The sequence below is a fragment of the Rattus norvegicus genome, chromosome 6, assembly GCF_036323735.1.
Source record: "Rattus norvegicus strain BN/NHsdMcwi chromosome 6, GRCr8, whole genome shotgun sequence".
NCBI classification, from domain to species: domain Eukaryota; kingdom Metazoa; phylum Chordata; class Mammalia; order Rodentia; family Muridae; genus Rattus; species Rattus norvegicus.
Window position 1 is genome coordinate 125,042,236 of NC_086024.1, and position 20,482 is coordinate 125,062,717.

Genomic DNA, 20,482 nt, shown 5'->3' on the forward strand with positions numbered 1-20,482 from the left:
AGGAGTGGTACATTTCTCTATGATCCTTTGGTCACTTTGGGCTAAGCTGCCATCCCGCAGGAGATGGCGTAAGTGAAACACGGTGACTTAAAAATACCATTGTGGTGGTGGTTCTCAGTTGTCATTTTGACTACAGCAGAAATGAACAAAAATCCAAGCGGCCAGGCACACCTGTGAGGAATTTTCTTTTCTTTTCTTTTTTTTCTGTTGTATTTTTTTTTAATTTATTTTACATCTGGATCTCATCTTCCCCTCCCTCCTCTCCTGCCACTCCGTCCCTCTCCTCTCCCTTCCTCCCCATCATCCAGTTCTCCCTTTCAGGTCAGAAAAGCAGGGACCTCTCATGGATACCAGCTGACCTTGGAATATCAGGTTGTAGTAGCACTAGGACAAGGCAGCCCAGTTAGGGGAAAGGGCTCCAAAGGCAGGCAACAGAGTCAGAGACAGCCCCTGCTCCTACTGTTAGGAACCCCACGTGAAGACCGACAGTTACATATGTGCAGAGGTCCTAGGTCTGTCCCATGCATGCTCCCTGGTTGGCAGTCTGTCCCCTTGCACCCCTATGGGCCTGGTTAGTTGATTCTGTAAGTTTTCTTGTGGTGTCCTTGACCCCTTTGGCCCCTTCAATCCTTCTTCCTCTTCTTCAATAGAATCCCCCAAGCTCTGCCTAATGTGTTTGGCTGTGGGTCTTTGCATCAGTTTCCATCAGTTGCTGGGCAAAGCCTTTCAGTTGACAGTTATACTAGGTTCCTGTCTGCAAGTATGGCAGAATATCATCAATAGAGTCAAGGATGGGCTCTCTCTCTCTTGGCAAGGGTCTCAAGCTGGACCAATCATTGGTTGGCCATGCCCTTAATTTCTTTGCCCTTGCCTATTTTATAGGCAAGATGAATTATGACTGGCTTGGTGTCGCAGTCTCTCCTCTGGAAGTCTTTTCTGGTCCTAGGAGATGGCTGTTTCAAGTTCTATATGCCCTGCTGCTAGGAGTCTTGGCTAGGGTCACCCTCATAGATTCCTGGAAATTTCCATTGTACTAGGGTTCTAGCTCATCCCAGGGATGCTCCCCCAGTTCCGGTTCTCTCTCCTAGTGCTCTCTCCCTCTAACCTCCCTCCTGTTCTCACCTCCCTCCCCCTCCCCACCCGGCTCCCCTCCTCCATCTGCCCCTCCCCAAGTCTATTCTGTTTCCCCTTCTCAGTGAGATTCAAGCAACCCCCATTAGAGCCCCCTTGTTCTTTTATTGTACAGGATTGTTTTAGCTATTCTGGGTTTTTCGTTCTTTTTTTTTTTATTAACTTGAGTATTTCTTATATACATTTCGAGTGTTATTCCCTTTCGTTCTTCCGTATGAAGTTAAGTATTGTTCTTTCAGGTCTTCGAAGAATTGCGTTGGAATTTTGATGGGAATTACGTCGAATCTGTAGATTGCTTTTGGTAAGATGGCCATTTTTGCTATGTTAGTCCTACCAATCCATGAGCATGAAAAATCTTTCCATCGTCTGATAGCATCTTCAATTTCTTCCTTGAAAGACTTGAAATTCTTGTCGTACAACACTCTCACCTGCTTGGTTAGAATTGCACCAAGATATTTTATGCTATTTGTGGTTATTGTGAAGGGAGTTATTTTCCTGATTTCTTCCTCAGCCTGTTTATTGTTTGTATAAAGGAAGGCTACTGGGTTGTGTTGTTGTGTTGTTGTTGAGTTAATTTCTTACCCAGCCCCTTTGCTTGAAGGCGTTTATCAACCCTAAGAGTTCCCCGGTAGTTTTAGGGGTCAGTTATGTAGACCATCACATCATCTGCAAATAGCAGTACTTGGACCTCTTCCTTTCCAATCTGTATCCTCTTCATCTGCTTTAGTTGTCTTTGCTCTGGCTAAAGTTTCAAGCACTATATTAAATAGATATGGAGAGAGTGAACAGCCTTGTCTTGTCCCTGATCTTACTGGAATTGCTTTAAGTACCTCTCGATTTAATTTGGTGCTGGCTATTAGATTGCTGGATGTGGCCTTTATTGTGTTTAGATATATCTCTGATTTATGATTTTTATCATGAAGGGGTGATGGATTTTGTCAAAGGCTTTCTCAGCATCCAGTGAGATGATCTTGCGATATTTTTTTCTTTCAATTTGTTTAAATGGTGGATTGTATTGATGGATTTTCATATGTCAAACCATCCCCGAATCCTTTGGGATGAAGCCTACCTGATTGCGGTGGATGATGACTGTGATGCGTTCATGGATTCTGCTTGTGGGTATTTTGTTGAGTATTTTTGCATCGTGTTCATAAGGGAGATTGGTCTGAAATTCTCTTTCTTGATTGAGTCTTTTGTATGGTTTCGGTATCAGGGTGAGTGTGGCCTCATGAAATGAATTTGGCAATGTTCCTTCTGTTTCTATTTTGTGGAATAATTTAAGGAGTGTTGGTATTAGCTCTTCTTTGTAAGTCTGATAGAATTCTATACTAAAACCATCTGGCTCTAGGCTTCTATTTTTTTTTTTTTTTTTGATTAAAGACTTTTCATGACTGCTTCTATTTCCTTAAGTGTTATAGACCTATTTAAATTGTTTGCCTGATCTTGACTTAACTTTAGTAAGTGGTATCTATCAAAAAAATCTATTTTGTTTAGATTTTTCAATTTTATGGAGTACAGGTTTGTAAAGTAAGACCTGATGATTCTTTGGATTTCCTTGGTGTCCCCCTTTCTCATTTCTGATTTTTGTTAATTTGGGTATTCTCTCTCTCCTTCTAGTTAGTTTGGCTACAGGTTAATCTTGCAAGAGCAAGCAGGCCAAGAGCGAAAGTGTCCTTCCATGTCCATATATAAGCTTCCAGCAGAGAGTTTGCCCCAAATATGTCTTCCTGCCTCAAGGTCTAAATTAAAGATATGTGTCTTCCTGAATCAAGATCTGGAACAAAGGTGTATGTCTTCCCACCTCAAAGGTATAGAAGATATTTCTGAGCCAAACCTTCTACTAGAAGTGGATTTACTCACTTCAAACCAAGCAAAAATCTCTCACAAGTGTTCCCTCCATTTCTAGACTGTAATTCATTCCAGATGTAGCCAAGTTGACAACCAAAAGTAGCCGTAAGTCCACCCCTTGCCAACCTGACATACAGTCTTATCTTCTTATGTCACGATTAATTTCCAAATGAAAACAATAAGCAGGTCATGATAATACCTAAACATAATATAAGTACCCCAATTTCAAACACATTATATACTTAACCAGATCATAATTATGCCTAACTTGATGTAACTATCTCTCGTACAACTCCAAATGCATTATAAATTTTAAAGTAAGTTGCGATGTCCTTTGGAGGGCATTCTTTTAGTACCTTAAACTTAAATATGACAACTACTGATATTCTCTAAATATCTGCACAAATCCATTCTTAACGAAATACAACAAAAGCATTCATATCAAATGTAAACCTCATTTCTGGAACTGGTCATGTGGCCTTCACTGTTATTTATAGCTACATTCCTCTACTAGACATTCAATATTTCCCCCGCCCTTGATAAGAACCTCAGCGAGTCTTAGCTCATTTCCTGGAGAAGTGACCCATGCCTTTATTCTGATGGATCTGTACCCTTTGCCATCCTGCCTGGATTAGGCTGCTGTCGTTTCCCATTCACTTTAGTTACAGGGTATGGCAGCACCAAAAGATACCCTAAAGGATCTCTTGCACTCCAGGCAGAATCTTTCTTACCTCCTTATGAAGAAGCAATCAATTTCCCCATGGTAATCTAGAAAAACCACCCCTTCAATTCTGGACCTTCAACTGCCACTGAGGCAGCACCTTAACCAATGGTGTTGCCTCAGCTCCCATAGTGGCAAGCCTCAGTTTTCTCCATGACCCCTTTATGCTTTCAATGCCAGTTGTGGTGGCACATGCTGGTAGGATTCGCTGGTCTCTTCTTAATCACCACTAATTCCCCAGATCCAGACAAGCTGCATCAAATATCCCAGCAAACTCAATTTTCTGCTATAGTAGTTCTGGCATCTTGTTAGTCAGAGGAGATTCTTCAGCCCCAGATAATCTGAACCACAGAGTCTTTACACAAAAGACTTGTAGGATCTTTGCTTCCCTCTGAAATGTCAAAGCCAGGCCTCCATTATTTGCACTGTTCTCAACATTCTTTATCTTCCAAGCTGCTAGAGAACAGCTCACTGAGCTTTCAACATTCAATAGCTTTTCTATCCCAAAGTCTCAAAGTCTTTCCACAGTCCTCCCAAAAACACGGTCAGGTCTGTCAAGTGATACCCCACTCCTGGTACCAATTTGTCTGAAGGTTTCTCTTGCCATGATGAAACATGATAACCATAAAGCCAAGTGGGAGGAAAGGGTTTATTTGACTTATACCTTCCCAGATCACTATTCATTATCAAAGGAAATATAAATGTTTTTACAAAAAGTGTAAATGTGTGGTTTTTGCAGCCACATCAAAATCTTAAAAGCAGACATTGCAAGTCTCTAGAACTGCTACAAAAATACTTTTAAAATGTAGCTAGAATTATAACTAGGTTTGCTCTGAACATATATATTGACCTCAAGAGAATAAAAGTCATAAAAAAATAGTAAATCTGATTCAGCAATGTAATTCTGCCCTTCATACATTCAGATCACTTTGAATTTCTCTTGTTTTGGTTATAGTATAGCATTTTTCAATATATAGTTTTTACACACTTCTTGGAAGCTTATCCCAAGTATTTTATATTCTTGATAACATTATAAATGATCTTAGTTTGCTTTTATTTTTGCAGTGCTGGGGATGGAACCTAGGGCCCTGGACATATGAGGCAAGCACTCAACCATTGAGCTGTACACCCAGCCCTTTAGTTTGCTTTCTCATTGTCCACAGCCAAATACTGTATCCTGCCTGTTTCCTAAGCTTATTATTAGCTCTTATTTGTTTTCTAGATTCTGTTGGATGAGTCTCACAGACAGTTGTGTTTCATTGTGAACACAATTGTGTTTCTTTCTCCTCTCAGAGCCATCTATATTTTTAACTTGCCTGACATCTCTAGAACCTTCAGTGCAATGCTGAATTGAAAAGATTCAGAAAGCCTTGCCCCATTCAGAATCATATGGAAAAGCTTCCTTTGCTGTAGAGCTTCATATTTACGTTTGGTGACAAGCCCATCTAGTCCTAGTTTTCTGACCATTGTCACCATGCTGGATCATCTCAATTAATTGCTTGGCACCTAGGGAATGATCTCGCAGTTTTGTTTTTCAGTCTGTTTACCTGGTAAATTAGGCCCATTTTTCAAATATTAAATCACCCAAGTAGTTCAGGGATGAACCCTCCTCGATCATGATACATTATATTTTCTAGGTGTTGTAGGATGTGATGTCCTAAAACCATGTCAAGAATTGTTTCCCGGCACTGAAGAGATGCCACAGTGGTTAAGAGCAGATGCTGCTCTTACAAAGACCTGGGTTTGTTTCAGAACCTACATGGTGGTTCACAACTGCATGAATCTCCAGTTCCAGGGAGTCCAGGAATGTTTCTGATCTCTCTGTAACCTTCACATACACAATGAGAGTGCAGGTATGAGTTGATAAGTGTACAGTTTTCTTAATATGTCAGAGTAAGGTTGACACCATAGAAGGAACTAGAAAGTATTCCTTTTCCTCATCCCCTTCCCACTTCCAACCCCCCCTCCCCCTCCTACTCCCTCTACTACTACTTCTTCTTCTTCTTCTTCTTCTTCTTCTTCTTCTTCTTCTTCTTCTTCTTCTTCTTCTTCTTCTTCTTCTTCCTCCCCATCCCCCTCCTCCTCCTCCTCCTCCTCAAATTTTTTGCAAGTTTGTGTGAACTTGTGTTACCAGTCCCTCAAATATCCAGCAATGTTCAGGAGTAAAGCCCTGTGAACTTGGAATTTCTTAGTTTTTTATTTTGGTTTGTTTTTTGTTTTGATTGGTTCTGGTGTTTGTTTATTTGTTTGTTTGTTTGCTGGTAACCCTGTATGACTTAGAACTCACTGTATAAATCAGGATAGTCTTTAACTCACAAGGACATCTGTTTCTGCCTCCCTGAGTGCTGTAATTAAGGGGATATACTACCATACCTGGCTTGTGAGATTTTTCTCAGAAGTCCACTTTCCTTAGGACAAGGGTACTTTTTGGCACCAGTTCCTTTGGGGATGTTTGTTAGTTTGCTTCTTTTAAAGAAATTTTATACGACTTGTCTAATTTGTTACTTATAAGTTATTTATAATATTCTTGCATATTTAGTCATCTTGAACATATGGATATGTGTGTGCATGTTGCAGGAGAGCACATATGCATATGTGTGCAAGTGCATGCAGAGGACAGTTTCTATCCATTAGTTCTATCCATCTTATTTTTTGAGACAGGTTCTCTCATTGAACCTGAAGCTCACCAATGTGACTAGTCTAGCTGTCCTGGGAGCCCCAGGAATCCTCTTGCTTTTACCTCCACAGAGATGAGAATACAAACATGTCCTATCACACACTTAATTTAAATTTTTCAAACCACTTTTTGTTTTCTTATTCTTCTAGAATGAATGCCAAGAGATCAATACATATATGCATATTGGTGACTAATTTGGCAGTGAAAAAACTTGATCAATATGATAGATCTGTTCTATATCCATTTCTTTGATGACTAAGTGAAAATGAATCCTGAGTTTCTTAGCATTTGTTTGCTTTTATTTTTATTACCACATACCAATTATATGTTTGTTGCGGTACAATATGACATTTCAGTGTGTTTGTATGTGTGTGATATGTGATCAGTTGGAGTAATTAGCATATGTGAAATCTCAGACATTTACATTTCTTCACATTGATAATATTCAAAATCATCTGAGATCCTATTTCAAAATCTACAATTGATGGTTGTCGTCAGCCACAGTTACTCTGCTGTGCTCTAGAGCACTGGAAACATTCTCTCACCCACTTGCACCTTTAACTACCCTTCCTCCATCTTCCCTTTCTCCATTCGCTCTCCCAGCTCTGGAAACCACGACTCCATATTTATTTCTATGAGATCAGCTTTTCAGCTTATACCAATAAGTGAGATTATGCCACCTTTGTCTTTGGGTACCTGACTTATTCAACTCAACAGGGTATTCTTCAGTTTCCCCGTGGTAGCTGACAATGACAGAATTTCATCCTTTTTAAATCACTGGTTCTCAGCCTGTTGGTCTTGACCCCTTTGGGGTCCAACAATCCTTTCACAGGACTTGCATATTAGAGATCCTGCATATCAGCCATTTACATCACAATTCAGAACAGTAGCAAAATCACAGTTATGGAGTAGCAATGAAAATAATTTTCTGGTTGAGGGGTCACTACAACATGCAGAACAGTTGCAGCATTAGGAAGATCCAAAAACATTGGTTTCAATGCTGTGCTGCTAAATGCTACACATTATTCTACTTGTTCATTTATTAATGGACATCTAGGTTAGCTCATGCAAAGGCATATGTCTTTGTAGCGTACAACCCCATTTCCTTTGGGTAGACACTCAGAAGTGGCACTTCCAAGTGAGAACCTGCCCTGTTTTCTGTAATTGGAAACCAGTTTACATTCCCACTAATAATGTATGAGAGCCTCGACTTCTCCCACTTTCTCACCAAATTTATTCTCTTTTGTCTTTAAAATAATAGCCACTCTAACTGGGGTGAAACGGCATCTCTTTGTTTGTTTATCTCTAATGATTGGTGTCTTAGTCACTGTTCTGTTGCTGTGAAGAGACACTGTGTCCAAGGCACCTCTTAGAAAGGAAAGCATTTAATTGGGGGATTGCTTACAGTTTCAGAGGTTAGTATAGCATCTTCATGTTGAGAGCATGGCAGCATGCATGGTGCTGGAGAAGTAGCTTAGAACTTTGTATCTTGATCTGCAGACAAAGAAAGAGATTGGGATGGTGTGGTGATTTGAATCTTCTTGGCCTATGGGGAGGTGTGACCCCCCTTGGAGTAGGTGTGGTCTTGTTGGAAGAAGGGTGTCACTGTGGGGTAAGCTCTGAGGTCTTTATGCTCAAGCTCTGCCCAAAGTAAAAGCAGACCCTCTCCTGGCTATCTGCAGAAGATAGTCCCCTGGCTGTCTTTGGATTAAGATGTACAACTCTTGGCTCCTCCAGCACCAAGTCTGCCTGCATGCTATCATGCTTCCACCATGATGATAATGGACCGAACCTCTGAAACTGTAAGCCAGCCCCAATGAAATGTTTGCCTTTGTAAGAGTTACATTGGTCATGGTGTCTCTTCATAGCAAGGAAACCCTATGACAGATGGCATGGGCTTTTGAAATCTCAAAGCCCACCCTCAGTGACACACTTCTTCCAACAAGGCCACACCTCCTACTACTCCTAGTCCTTTCATAGAGTTCCACTCCCTGATGAATAAGCATTAGACTGTGTGCACCTATGGGGGCCATTCTCATTTAACTACCATAATGAGTAGTACTGAAAATTCTCCGTATAGTTATTAACCAGTTCCTCTTTTGAGAAGTATATTCGGATCATTCTTAAATTGAATTATTGGTATTACTTTGCTTTTGCATTTGTTTTAGTTCCTTATAGAGTCTGGAAATTAATCCCTTGTTTGGTGCATAGACTACGTATTTCTCCCATTTTGATGCTTCTTTATCCTGATAGATTTTTGTTGTTGTTGTTGTTGTTGCAGGAGCTTTTTGGTTTGTTGTCATTTCATATATTCAGTGTTACTTTTGTTGCCAATGTTTGAACTTATCCTAAAATTTTTGACCAGACCAACACCTGAAGTGTTTCTTTCTCCTGTGATTTCTTCTAGTCATTTTGTAATTTTTAATTTTTTTATTATATGATGATGATGACGATGATGATGATGTTTTTTTGAGACAGGGTTTCTCTGTGTAGTCCTGACTGTCCTGGCACTCTCTCTATATGCAGGCTGGCCTTGAATTCACAGAGATTAACCTGAGATGCACACGCTCACAGAGAGAGAATTACACTCTGCATTGAGAGTGGTGGGACTAACGTCATGCACCACCACTGCCCAACATAATTTTAGATCTTACATTTGAGCCTATCCCCCATACTCTCAGGCATTTGAATACTTGACCACCAGTTTGTGGCACTATTTGGGAGGCTTAAGAGGTGTGGCTTTGCTAGATTAAGAATGTCACAGGAGGCAGGCTTGTTGAATGTAAAGATTAGGACTAAAATGTTCAAGAACTTGGTAGGGGCCCCAGGAACTGATGCTTGATTTTTGGTGACACTTTAACTGGACTAGGTCTTCCTGGAGGACTGGTGAGGATTAGTCACAGGGGTGCCTGCGACCATACTTTGGAGGAGATGGGCAGATTGAGTTGTGAACCGAGTGGAGAAGATCCACCCTCATTACAACTGCTAGGAGCCTAGACAGAAGAGAAGGCAGAGGAAAGACCAATTGGCTTCTCACCCATGATGTCCTGTGATATCAGAAATCCAGGCTGCCTGGTTTGTAAACACCAAGATTTGTGTCACTGTCCCCCTTCTCTCCAGATGCTCAAGCCTGTTGTCTCTGATGAGGAATACGATTGACACCCTTGATTTTAAAACCTCTGAACTTGAGCCATGCCATACCACCAGGGTCCTGAGCTTGGGGACAGTGTCCTGGGATTTTCAAATTCCACATTACACTCACTTCAACTAGACGCCCTCCCATCTGTCTGTTCAATTGCTCCCACCCCCACCCCCACTCCCCATATCCCCAGATTCTGTAGCCACAGACTTGGCCAACTGTGGATTAAAAATATTTCAAAGTTAATAGTTGCAGCAAATTCAATGTATTCAGACTCCTTCTACTTGTCTTTATTCCCTAAATTATATAGTATTGCAGTATACAGTATTTGTATATCAGGTATTATAAATAATTTAGAGATGAGTTAAAGTACATAGCATGACTCTAGGTTATAAGCCAATACTCTACTACTTATATAAGAGACCTGAATGCTGAACCTGAACCCTGACTAGGGACAGCAATGAAATAAAGGACGGGCACAGAGACACACAGACAGAAAGGCTGTGGTGAGGTAGGGTGTGTGTGCTTTGATGGAACTGCACCTACTCCCACGAGCAATGGGGATCCTCAGTGTGGTGATTGTGTGAGCACGTGGGGCAGGGGATTAGCTAGTCTCGGTAGGAAGTCTCTGAAGGTTAGCAGTCTCACATTGTAAACATCTGGGAGGAGGAAGTTGCAGATGCTAATCTTGATGCATACTGGTTAACCCTCTGTGCAGTTATAGTTGGACCAGAAGAAGAAGGCTTTGCCAATTCCTTACAGGTCCAAGGTCTTAGTCCTTGTTGTGGCTGTATCCATGTCAATGATACATGTTCACTTAGCGCTTCATCACTCAGAGATTCCTCTGATCCCTACACCCAAGTGTCTTTAGACGTGGGTGTCTACAGAAAGTCCTAGGACCAGCCCTGTAAGTATCAAGGAAGCCATTGTGTCTGTATTCCATTGATTTTTGTCTATCTGGAGCACCCGAGCAGAGGGGCCAAAACACAGAGAAGCAGTAAGTGCTAATCTATCTGTCACCTCTTTGACTCTGATGATCAGTCCTGAGGACTAGGCATTTTTATCATCATCCCATTTTACAGATGAATAGATGGAGGCACAGGTGAGGTCAAGTACCATGTCCAAGGCTAGTCCATACAAGGTAGCAGAGGCAGGATGTGGGTCTGTGCTTTCACCCTGTCAATCTCCTGCCTCACATGTAAGTCATTACCCCTTTTTCCCTTTCCCCAGCTGGACCTTCCAAGCTCTGGTCTTCATTACTCTCAAGGGCATCTTTGCAGTGGGATGCATTTGGTCTCCAAACCATTGGCTAGGCCTACTCCATTACATTAGATGTGTATATTTTGAGTCTGTGTGTGATAGCTAAACCGGAGTTTACTCTATGTATAAATAGATTTAACAAACACACTGGAATTCAAGGAGAGAGAAGTTTCAGGCAATCAGACATTCCCCTCAATGCGATTGCAAAAAAAAAAAAAAAAAAAAAAAAATGTGTGCTCATTTTTGACGTGTTGCAAGAATCTGAAATACCATCTGGATCATCAAGGATCATTTAAAATACAATCTAGAAGAATTTATATGATGAGCACATTTTGACGTACTCTGACAATTGCATGTTAGCATCTGCTGTTTATTGTAACACCCAATTAGCCGAAGTAGTAAGTGAATTTGACCTTATCCCTCTGTACATAGCTGGCTCTATTTGTTTATGTAATCGACCATCTGCCTGTCTGTCTGTCTGTCTTTCTGTCTGTCTGTCTGCATATGCATGTTCATTTGATGCATGAATGTGAAGGCCAGTAGTTGATTGATTTTATATATATATATATATATATATATATATATATATATATATATGATATAAATGTATCTTCCTCTGTTGCTCTCCAACTTATTATTTGAGACAGTCTCTCATGGAACCTGGAGTTCACTGGTTTGGCAAGAGTAGCTAGCTAGCAAGATCCAGAGATGCCCCGGTTCCACATGCCCAGTGTTAGGATTAGAAATGCACACACACTACCATATCTGTTACATGGCTCCTGGGGATCAAAGTCAGGTTCTCATACTTGAGAAACACCCACTTTATCAACTGAACCATCTTCCAGCCCCGTATTCTTGTCCTCTCCAGACCCTCACACTTAGCTCATCTTTGTAGTCAAGTTACCTGTAACCAAGGAGGATCTATCAGCCATTATTTCTACAAAGGACCAGATGGGAGTTGACATCGATGGCCTACCCCAGGAAAGCTTACTGCTAACATTTGATTCCATATCCAGGCTTGAGATAGACTGGATCATAAGGAAAGTGATCACAGGCAAAGCAGATGTGTCCACGGCTCAGGCAACGGTGGCGTAAAAGCTGGTCTGGAAGGTTGCCCTGACATGGTGTGCTCCCGGAGGTTGTTGGAAGTCTTGGGGTATGCCCTCTGGGCTGATCCCTTTTAGGAAAGAGGTGGAGGAGAAGAGATTATTTTATTATTTGTCCTTGATTGAGAAAACATATGAGTGAAGATTTCCAAAAGGAAGCATGTGTGATTTGTTCAAGGTCTTGACCAGCAGCAATCGAGGCACTGGGCCAGAGAGTCAGGGTCATCAAACAATGATGGGCCCAGTCCCACTTTTGAGTAGCTTTCAGATATTTTTTGCCTTTGTTGTTCTTGGCTCCCAGCAACTAGAAATGCATGCCTCCAACACTGGGTAGGGAGAACTCACTACTTAGTGACTTCAGAATTTTGCCCTCTAAAAACTTGGTACCAGCTACAGATACTGTGGGGATTAAGGGGTTTGCCTCTCTAGGGGATGGGGGACTAGAGAACCAGGGAAGGCCCCTTGGGACCAGTGAGTGAGGCAAGAGTTGGTAGGTAGCAGGTTGCAAGAGGGAGAAGGCAATTCCCCTCTATGCCTGCTGTCTCCTTCCTTTCCACATAGACCTGCTTGCTGTGGGCTGGAAAATGGAGTAAGATCTTGGTCAAGAAGGCTATGGACACAGTCAGTCATCCCAACACCCAGGTCACTCTTATGCTGTCTAGTATTGCTAATTGGCACCCTCTTTTCTATATGTGGCACAGCATGGGTGTGATTACATGCGAAACCTTTTCAAGGTCACCATGGCTGCAGGGTGAGGACTGTGAGGCATCCCAGGCAGTTGTCCAGGGCATCTGCTCTTAGCAGAGCTGACTTGGCCTAGGGCATAGCTCATTGATGAGCTCCCTTCTGACATAGGGGTATGTGTGTGTGAGGCCCTGGGTCCCATCCCTAGGACCTCAAAAACAAACAAAGAAATAAATACCCTCCAAAAGGCCTGGATCTTAGACCTCACCTCCTCCTAGCATTTCACCTGTACTGGATTATTAAATCTTTACAAATGTCCTATGAGGGTGCCACTGTCATTCTATTCTATGGATGACAAAATTAAGATGCATTTGGGAGGGTTTTGTTTTGTTTTGTTTTGTTTTGTTTTGTTTTGTTTTGTTTTGAGATTAGAATTATGTCCCCAAATGCCTAGGTTGAAATTCTCCCTGTGCTATCTGGGTGTCCTTGGGATAAAGGACAGCACAGAGAAATGAGTTCATACAGTCACCCAGATTGTAGGAGGTGTGGGGGCAGGGGTGATGTTGAGGGACACACCCCTGCTTTTAAAGAGATAACAAAAAAATAAAAGATACATTGACCAGGAAGCCAGCTCTAAGCTCCCGGTCCACAACCATGTAAGAATACCCAATTTAGAAAGAGAAATGGCCTCTCTTGCAGGGAAAGCAAAAGGGAAATATATTCTAAGTGCATTACGGGGCACTTAAATACCTAGACGTCGACAGAAATAGGCAGCACTTCAGATAAATCCACCTGCTTTCGGTGGCCTCAAGCTGAGCCCCCTTCTGCAGGGTTGAAAGTAGATTTCTTCTGCACCCCCCTCCCCCAAACCCTTCCTTTTGCTTTTCTTTGAAAAGAAAAGAAAACTGAAACCTCGTCTGGAAGACTCAAGAGCACAAAGACAGAGGTGACTTTTCACCAACAATCTACCTAGTCAGTCTCAGCTCATGGGCTAGGAATTGATGAGGGTTTTGAGTAACTGTCATGGGCAATCAAAGCCAAAGGGAAACAGACAAGGCTTTAACAGGAGGACTGAGTGGCTGGGAATGTGGTGGAATGCTTGCCTCCCTCAGAACTGTACAAACTGAATACTGTGGCTGTGGAGCAAACCTAGAATCCCAGCACTGGGTACCTAGACACAGGAGGAGTAGAAATCCAAGGTCGTTCTTAGCTACAAGAAAAAAGACAATTATCCATACTAGATAAGACCTTATCTCAGAAAGAAAACAATAACTTCTCTTTGTTTTATTGGGCGCAGGTATAAAATTTTATTTATAATATTTGTATTAATATTAATAATTAGACATTTAAGGTCGTCTTTCTGCTGTGTGCCATGACAATTCTTTGGTTAGCCTATTCCCCAAAAAACTGAAAGCAGAAACTCAAAGAGATATCTGCATGCTAACATTCTCCAAAAAGCCAAAAGAAGAGAGAGCCCGTGGTGGAGCAGAGAGCTCACGTGTCCATTGGTGAACGTGTGGAGAAACGAAGGGCCAGTTGTACCCAGGGCATAATCTCACTCAGCCAGAGCAGAGAGGGAGTTACTGAGGCGTGCTGCAACGGGCCGAACCGCTCACGGACGCACAGAGCTCAGTGGCAGAAGCCAGCACAAAGGACAGGTGTCCTCTGACTCTCCTTGTGCAGCTCCCAGAGTCTGCAGACTCACAGGGATGGAAAAGAGAGAGACCACCACCAGACACATGAGTAATGGGTGCTAGGTTATGTTTGGGTCTGTGGACAGGTTCCAGAAATGCTGTGGGTCATAGCACTGTGAACATGTAAAACTTACTAGTGTGGCAAGTTTTCTGCCATGTATGTTTTACCACAATAAAAATATCAATAATGATAAAATAGCATATAGTTAGAGAGAGAGAGAGAGAGAGAGAGAGAGAGAGAGAGAGAGAGAGAGACTGTGTTCCTGGCACAAAAACACATTTTGGTAGGGATGTCGTTTCTCCCCTAATGAATCTCTAAATAGAAGGCAACCCCAATCAAAATCCAAATATCTGTTTTGGTATTTAACGGAATGATTCTGCAGCTCACCATGAATACTGAACACAGAATACACAAGGGTGGCTTTGTAAAGAAAATGGGGAAAAGGAACAGATGAGGAGAGAGAAAAAGAGTAAAGGAGGGAGAAGGCAGAGGGAGGGGAGGAGAAGGGAGGGAGAGAGGTTCTCACTGTCACTAACAATTAACTGTTCGTGTTTGGGGGGTACCAGCCCCAACCTACAGAGTAAAACATAATGTAGAATACAAAAGCAAATTTAAAACCTATTGACTCTAATTAAAAGTGACATTTTGAGGGAGTAGCCAAAGAATGGACTCTATAAAAATGGTGCTGAGGGACCTACCCGCATGACAATGTCGTGGAGAACTAAGTTCCACTAAAGGACATATGAGTGGCATATGGGCGGGATACTGCCAATATCCCAGTGGTGGGATTACACTACAATTTGCAAAACGTTATCACTGGAGGAAACTGGATAAAAGCTAAATGAAGCCTTCCTGTATACGTCATACAAATGTGTGTCCATCTGCAATTATCTCAACAGAAGCCTTAATTAAAGTGACACAGAGCGAAACAAACTATTTTTGAAACATTAAACGGCTGACGTTTTAAATTAACATTTTTATTATTTTTCAATAGGTTTTTATTTTTATTTTATGTCTATGAATGCCATGCCTGGACTCTGTCTGCTTGTACTGGTTACAGCTGTGCCCACAGAGGCCAGAAGCATACTTCAGCTCCACTGGAACTGGAGTTACAGATGGCTTCCAGCAGCCATATGGGTTCCGGGAGCTGAACCTGGATCCCCTGCAAGAGCAGTCGGTGAGCTTAACTGCTGAGCCACCTCTGTCCCCACAGCCCATTTTTAAAATACTAGAACCCTGAGTACCTCCCCAAGGTAAATGACTTTCAAGCCAAAAAGCTGCAATGGAGCAAATTGGTTCACTTGTATGGAAATTAAACTTCCATCTATCCACAACACATCGCTATGAGAATAAGAGACAAACGCATACAGGAAAAATGACCTGCGGTGCATATCAAAAGGCAAATTAAACTTGAGAGAGGTAAGGAGGCAGGATGGATCTGGGAAGCATGGCAGTGGTTATGATCGAAATGCATCATGTGCTTGTATGAAGTTCTCGAAGAATTAATAAAATATATTTTTAAAAGAAGAGTTAAATTTTCTTAATATATGAGTTCTTATAAGTCAATAAAAAGGATAAGTATTTTCATAGAGAATGGACTAAAGATGAAAGTACCCAGCTCACAAAAGAAACACAAAAGCCCAGTAAGTGGGGGCGGGGAGCGGGAGGGGTACAGAGAATGAAACAGAAAATACAAAGAACGAAAAGGCAAAGTCCTGAAGGGGCAAAGCCGAGCACAGTGGGTGCCCAGTCGCCACTGGTGGGGCAACGTTTGACCCTAGGCGGTGTCTCAGTGAACGCTTGCTGACTGGGTACGTGGAGATGAGAATGCACAAGGTCGCAACGCTGCAGATACAATCGAGAAGCAGATAAGAGAAAGGGGGAGGGGCAGAGAATGTTTTTATGCGGGCGGGGGGGGGGACAGCACTTTGGCGCGACTTTCACGGTAGAACCCATTCTGCAGTGGGGTCAGAGATGACGTCATCGGAGGAACGTGTCTTTGTGTCTGTTACAGAGAGCCTCCACTAACAGTACACTCTGGAGGGTGCTCTGCCATTGTCTTCTGAGTCCTTTGCTCCCTCCTCCTCTCACCCCAGGAATAATGGCATTTTATACCTTCAGTTCCTTAGTGAATGACAATGTGCCATTTCCCCTCCCCAGGAGGCTCATATTGGTCCTTCTGAAGCCACTCACTTGAAACCCTGGCATTACCAGCCCTGAGTTCACAGGAGGGGCTGATGTCATTCTTTGTTCTCTTTCTATTTAAATACATCCTAACAAAAACCTCCTTTGTGCTTCACCCCCCTCCCCACGCCCCTTCTCTTTTTTCTCTTTGTAAATAAGTAACAAACCACGGTGGTTTCATACTTTTGAACATTCCCCTTGGCAGCCACATTCTGTATGCTGATCCTGATTGCACCACAAACACCCAAATACTTTTTTCAAAATGTGGCTTTTTCTCGTGGGCTGGCAAGATGACTCAGCTGTAAAGACACTCAACACCAAGCTTAACCTTGATTCCCGGAGCCTATGTGGTAGCAGGTGAGAAACACCTCCAGAAAGTTGCACACACACAATAAATCAAGAGATGTAATTTATTTTTTACTTAAAATAATTTCTCTCCTGGCTTTGGGCAAAGGAAAGCTGTAACTATTTTTCTGAAACTAGTATTATCAAAACGAAACATTGTAAAGAGAAAGTTCCAGCACAGTTCCCTTGAAGACCAGTTTATTACAGGGCAGTGGTTCATTTCGCTACCAGCCCATCAAGTCCCTCTAAAAGAAATAAGGAGTTGTTTGCACTGTGAAAGACTCTTTCAAAGAAGCAGAGTGAAGAAATCAAGAGAGGGACACAAAGGGAGTCGAGAAAATAAGGAAGGACAAAGGGAAAAGGAAGAATTTTTATTTTGACAAGACCTTTGATTAAAGAGTTACTGTCCCTCATGTGTTCCAATGGATGGTTCCCAGTGAGTGGAACTGTTCTGGGAAGGATTAGGAGGTGTGGTCTTGTTAGAGGAGGCGTGTCACCGGTGTGGGCTTAGAAATGCCAGTGTTGGCATTTTGTCTAGGCTCCCTCAGCCCCACAGTTACCTGGCAACAGGAAGGTGTGCCTGACTCACTATAAAAGGGGCTGCTTGCCCCCTCTTCTCTCTCTCTCTCTTCTCTTGATCCTCTTCTCTTGCTCTCTTTTTTTTTAATTGAGAAGATATTTTATTAATCTTTTAAAAAAAATTTTTGTGTTTCAGGCGGGTCTCCGTACAGAACCCAAGCTGTCCTTGGACTTGTTCTCTTGCTCTCTTACCCCTTTTCCTGCTCTGTCCCCCCTCTCCTCATTCCCCTCCCCCCTCTCCATGTGCTCATGGCCAGCCTCTACTCCTCTACTCCTCTCCTCTGTCTCTCTGTCTCTGTCTGTGTCTCGTCTCTCTCTGTGTGTCTCTCTGTCTCTGTCTCTGTCTCTCTGTCTCTCTCGCTCTCTGTCTGTGTGTGTGTGTGTGTGTGTGTCTTCCTTTCTATGCCTCTACTACCCCTTCAACTCCTTTCCCCATGCCCTAAATAAACTCTATTCTACAATATTCCCATCCTGTGACTGGTACCTCAGGGGAACGAGATGCCTCAGCGTGGGCCTGCAAAGGCACCCCCTTCCCCCATACCATTCCATGCCTCCTCCAAACATATCCCTGGTTTTTCTTTTTTATAAAACACAACACACACCATTCCAGTTGGTTCTCTCTCCCTGAGTCATGGTTATTGTCTCAACAAGCAGGCCCACAGCTGCTGCACCAGTGCCATGCCTGCTACTATGATGGTCATGGACTAACTCCGTGAATTAGCAAGCAATCCTCCAATAATCTCTTCTGTACTTTGGGGGAAAAAAAAGTTACTGTTGAAATGAGCGTCAGTCTGCTTCACATTCCTAGAAAATATAGTGTGCTTAGTTGTAGAATAGTAATAGAAATTTTCATGGTTATAGGAAATGAGGACTGCAGAAGAGCATTGTAATGATAACATTTGCTTCAAATCCTATTTAAAAAGAAAAGTCACCTTAGCCGGGTGTGAAAGCACAGCTTTAATCCCAGGAATCAGGGGGCAGACGCAAAGGCAGACAATCTCTGTTAGTTCAAGGCCAACTGGTCCACCTAGTGAGTTCCAGGCTAGCCAGAACTACAGAGTAAGATCCTGTCTCAAAAGGGGGGGGGACTTTATTCTAATTAATTTACAAACTAAAAACGCCACACAGCTGACTTTTCTAAGGATAAATCCAGGCAGAGTTGGCACACACCTTTAATCCCAGCACTCAGGAGGAAGAGGCAGGTGGATCTCTGTGAGTTTGAGACTAGTCTGGTCTACAGAATGAATTCTAGGACAACCAAGAATACAGAGAGAAACCATGTCTCAACAAACAAAAGTATGTGTGTATATTATATGTACACACAAACACACACACACACACACACACACACACACACACACACACACCCATTCCAAACTCCATGCAGATGTGTCCAAACTAAGGCCCTTATTACCATGGCACAATGCATTCGTATATGACATTTTATCACAATGCCAAGAGTTTGAATGCCCCCTGCCATTCCATCTCTGTCACCTTCTCTGCTGCGAGCGAACGCCTCTGTGGCATCCTGCAACCTCTGGGATTGGATTGTACCTTCTTTGTACTTTAGGCTTTCACTTTTGCACTGAAGTAACTTGGTCCTCAGGGATGGTTTCCCACTACTTTTGCTTGAACTTGATTAGACTAAACCATTTGCATTTCTGTATCACTTCAATAGCTCACTGAAACCCTCCAGGAACCTAACATTCCCTCTGGTTCTGGCTCTGGCTCTGGTTCTGGTTCTGGTTCTGGTTCTGGTTCTGGTTCTGGTTCTGGTTTTGGTTCTGGGCACACGAAGAACCATTTTCTCAGGCAAGCAATGTTGTCTCATGCCTTTGATCCCAGCACTTGGGAGGCAGAGGCAGACAGATCTCTATGAGTTTGAGGCCAGTCTGGTCTACAGAGTGAGTTCCAGGACAGCCAGGGCTACACAGAGAAACCATGTCTCAAACAAACAAAACAAAAACAAAAAAAAAAGAACCACTTCCTCATGAAAACAAGGACCGCCAGGCTGTGGCTGCACTTGCTGATTCCCTGGGGGATCCTGGAAGCAATGACAGGTATGCTAAGTTTAGGAACTCTATCCACACTGAAGCTCCAAATAATGACATCATCCAGTGTCTACCCAACAACAGAGCTGACAGCCACACTGCTCTGGTGGCTGCCAGTTAAGTCTTAGACTCATCCTCTGGAGTCTAAGGTAGAGACCGAGCTTCAAGAGAAGCTAGCAAGAGAAGTCACGCAGTAGCTTCAGATTCCACATGGCATCCTGCATGTAGGCCTGCTCCAGAAATCCTGCAGAAGTCCCTACCTCAGATCCCGATGATGTCATTCAGCATACCTAAGCCACCCTTGTTCTTGTTACAAGATGGCACATGGAGGGTAAACTGTAAAGGGCAGAGAGCCACCAATGTTCTGTAGGTCTTTGGGTTTCAATCTAAAGATGTTTAAGATGCCGCTAGATAGGAAAGTTGGGGTTCTGAGCAGGGTAGGGAAAGGACCCATCCTAGATCTTGCAGCAGATATCAGCTTTGTGGGTACCAAGACCCAGTCTAGGGAATCCTTCCACACCGATGCTCTGCAGACGAAAATTAAAAATGGCAGACAGAAGTCCATAGATCAGAGCCGTCTTCTTATTGATAACTCCTCAAGATGCCTTGGCCTGATCTTCTCCCTGGAGCTGAGGACGAGGCAGCCTCCCTCAGTCATATGCCCTACCCTGTGGTAACACTCCACTTAATTGAACCATTTCTTCCAAGTCTGGGGGAGGGCAATTTAGTTCAGGAGAGAACATAATTATATCTGCTTGCTTTTAAGAAATACTTTTTAAGATTTAAGAGTTAGGAAGCACTAGAATCAGGACAGTGCCTGGAGCTAAGTAAATCACACGATCCTCCTCCTCTTCCTCCTCTTCCTCCTCCTCCTCCTCCTCCTCCTCCTCCTCCCGAACCCCCCTCCCGTTTTAAATGAGGTAAAGTCAGAAATGATGGTGGCGTTTATTGCTGCTGATTCCAGCCATCATTCTAGCAGATGTCTGTGAGGAGGAAAAAGGCCCGAGGAAGCACAAAACACACAGCAAATGACCCCGTAGTTTGTGTCTCTCTCAAGGAAAT

The 20,482-nt window shown here is 42.8% G+C and overlaps 1 protein-coding gene across 4 annotated transcripts in view; it reads left to right on the top strand.

Moving 5' to 3' along the window:
- The window catches only part of Kcnk13 (potassium two pore domain channel subfamily K member 13), a 104,557-nt gene that overhangs the window by 71,873 nt on the left and 12,202 nt on the right, over nucleotides 1–20,482 (top strand). Inside the window, exon 2 of one of the 4 annotated variants that reach the window (XM_063262443.1) lies at nucleotides 1,371–1,432. The exons of the other annotated variants lie outside the window; for them this stretch is intronic. The gene's annotated coding sequence lies outside the window, so the exon portion shown is untranslated. The remainder of the gene's footprint in view (nucleotides 1–1,370; nucleotides 1,433–20,482) is intronic. 4 annotated transcript variants of the gene reach the window in all.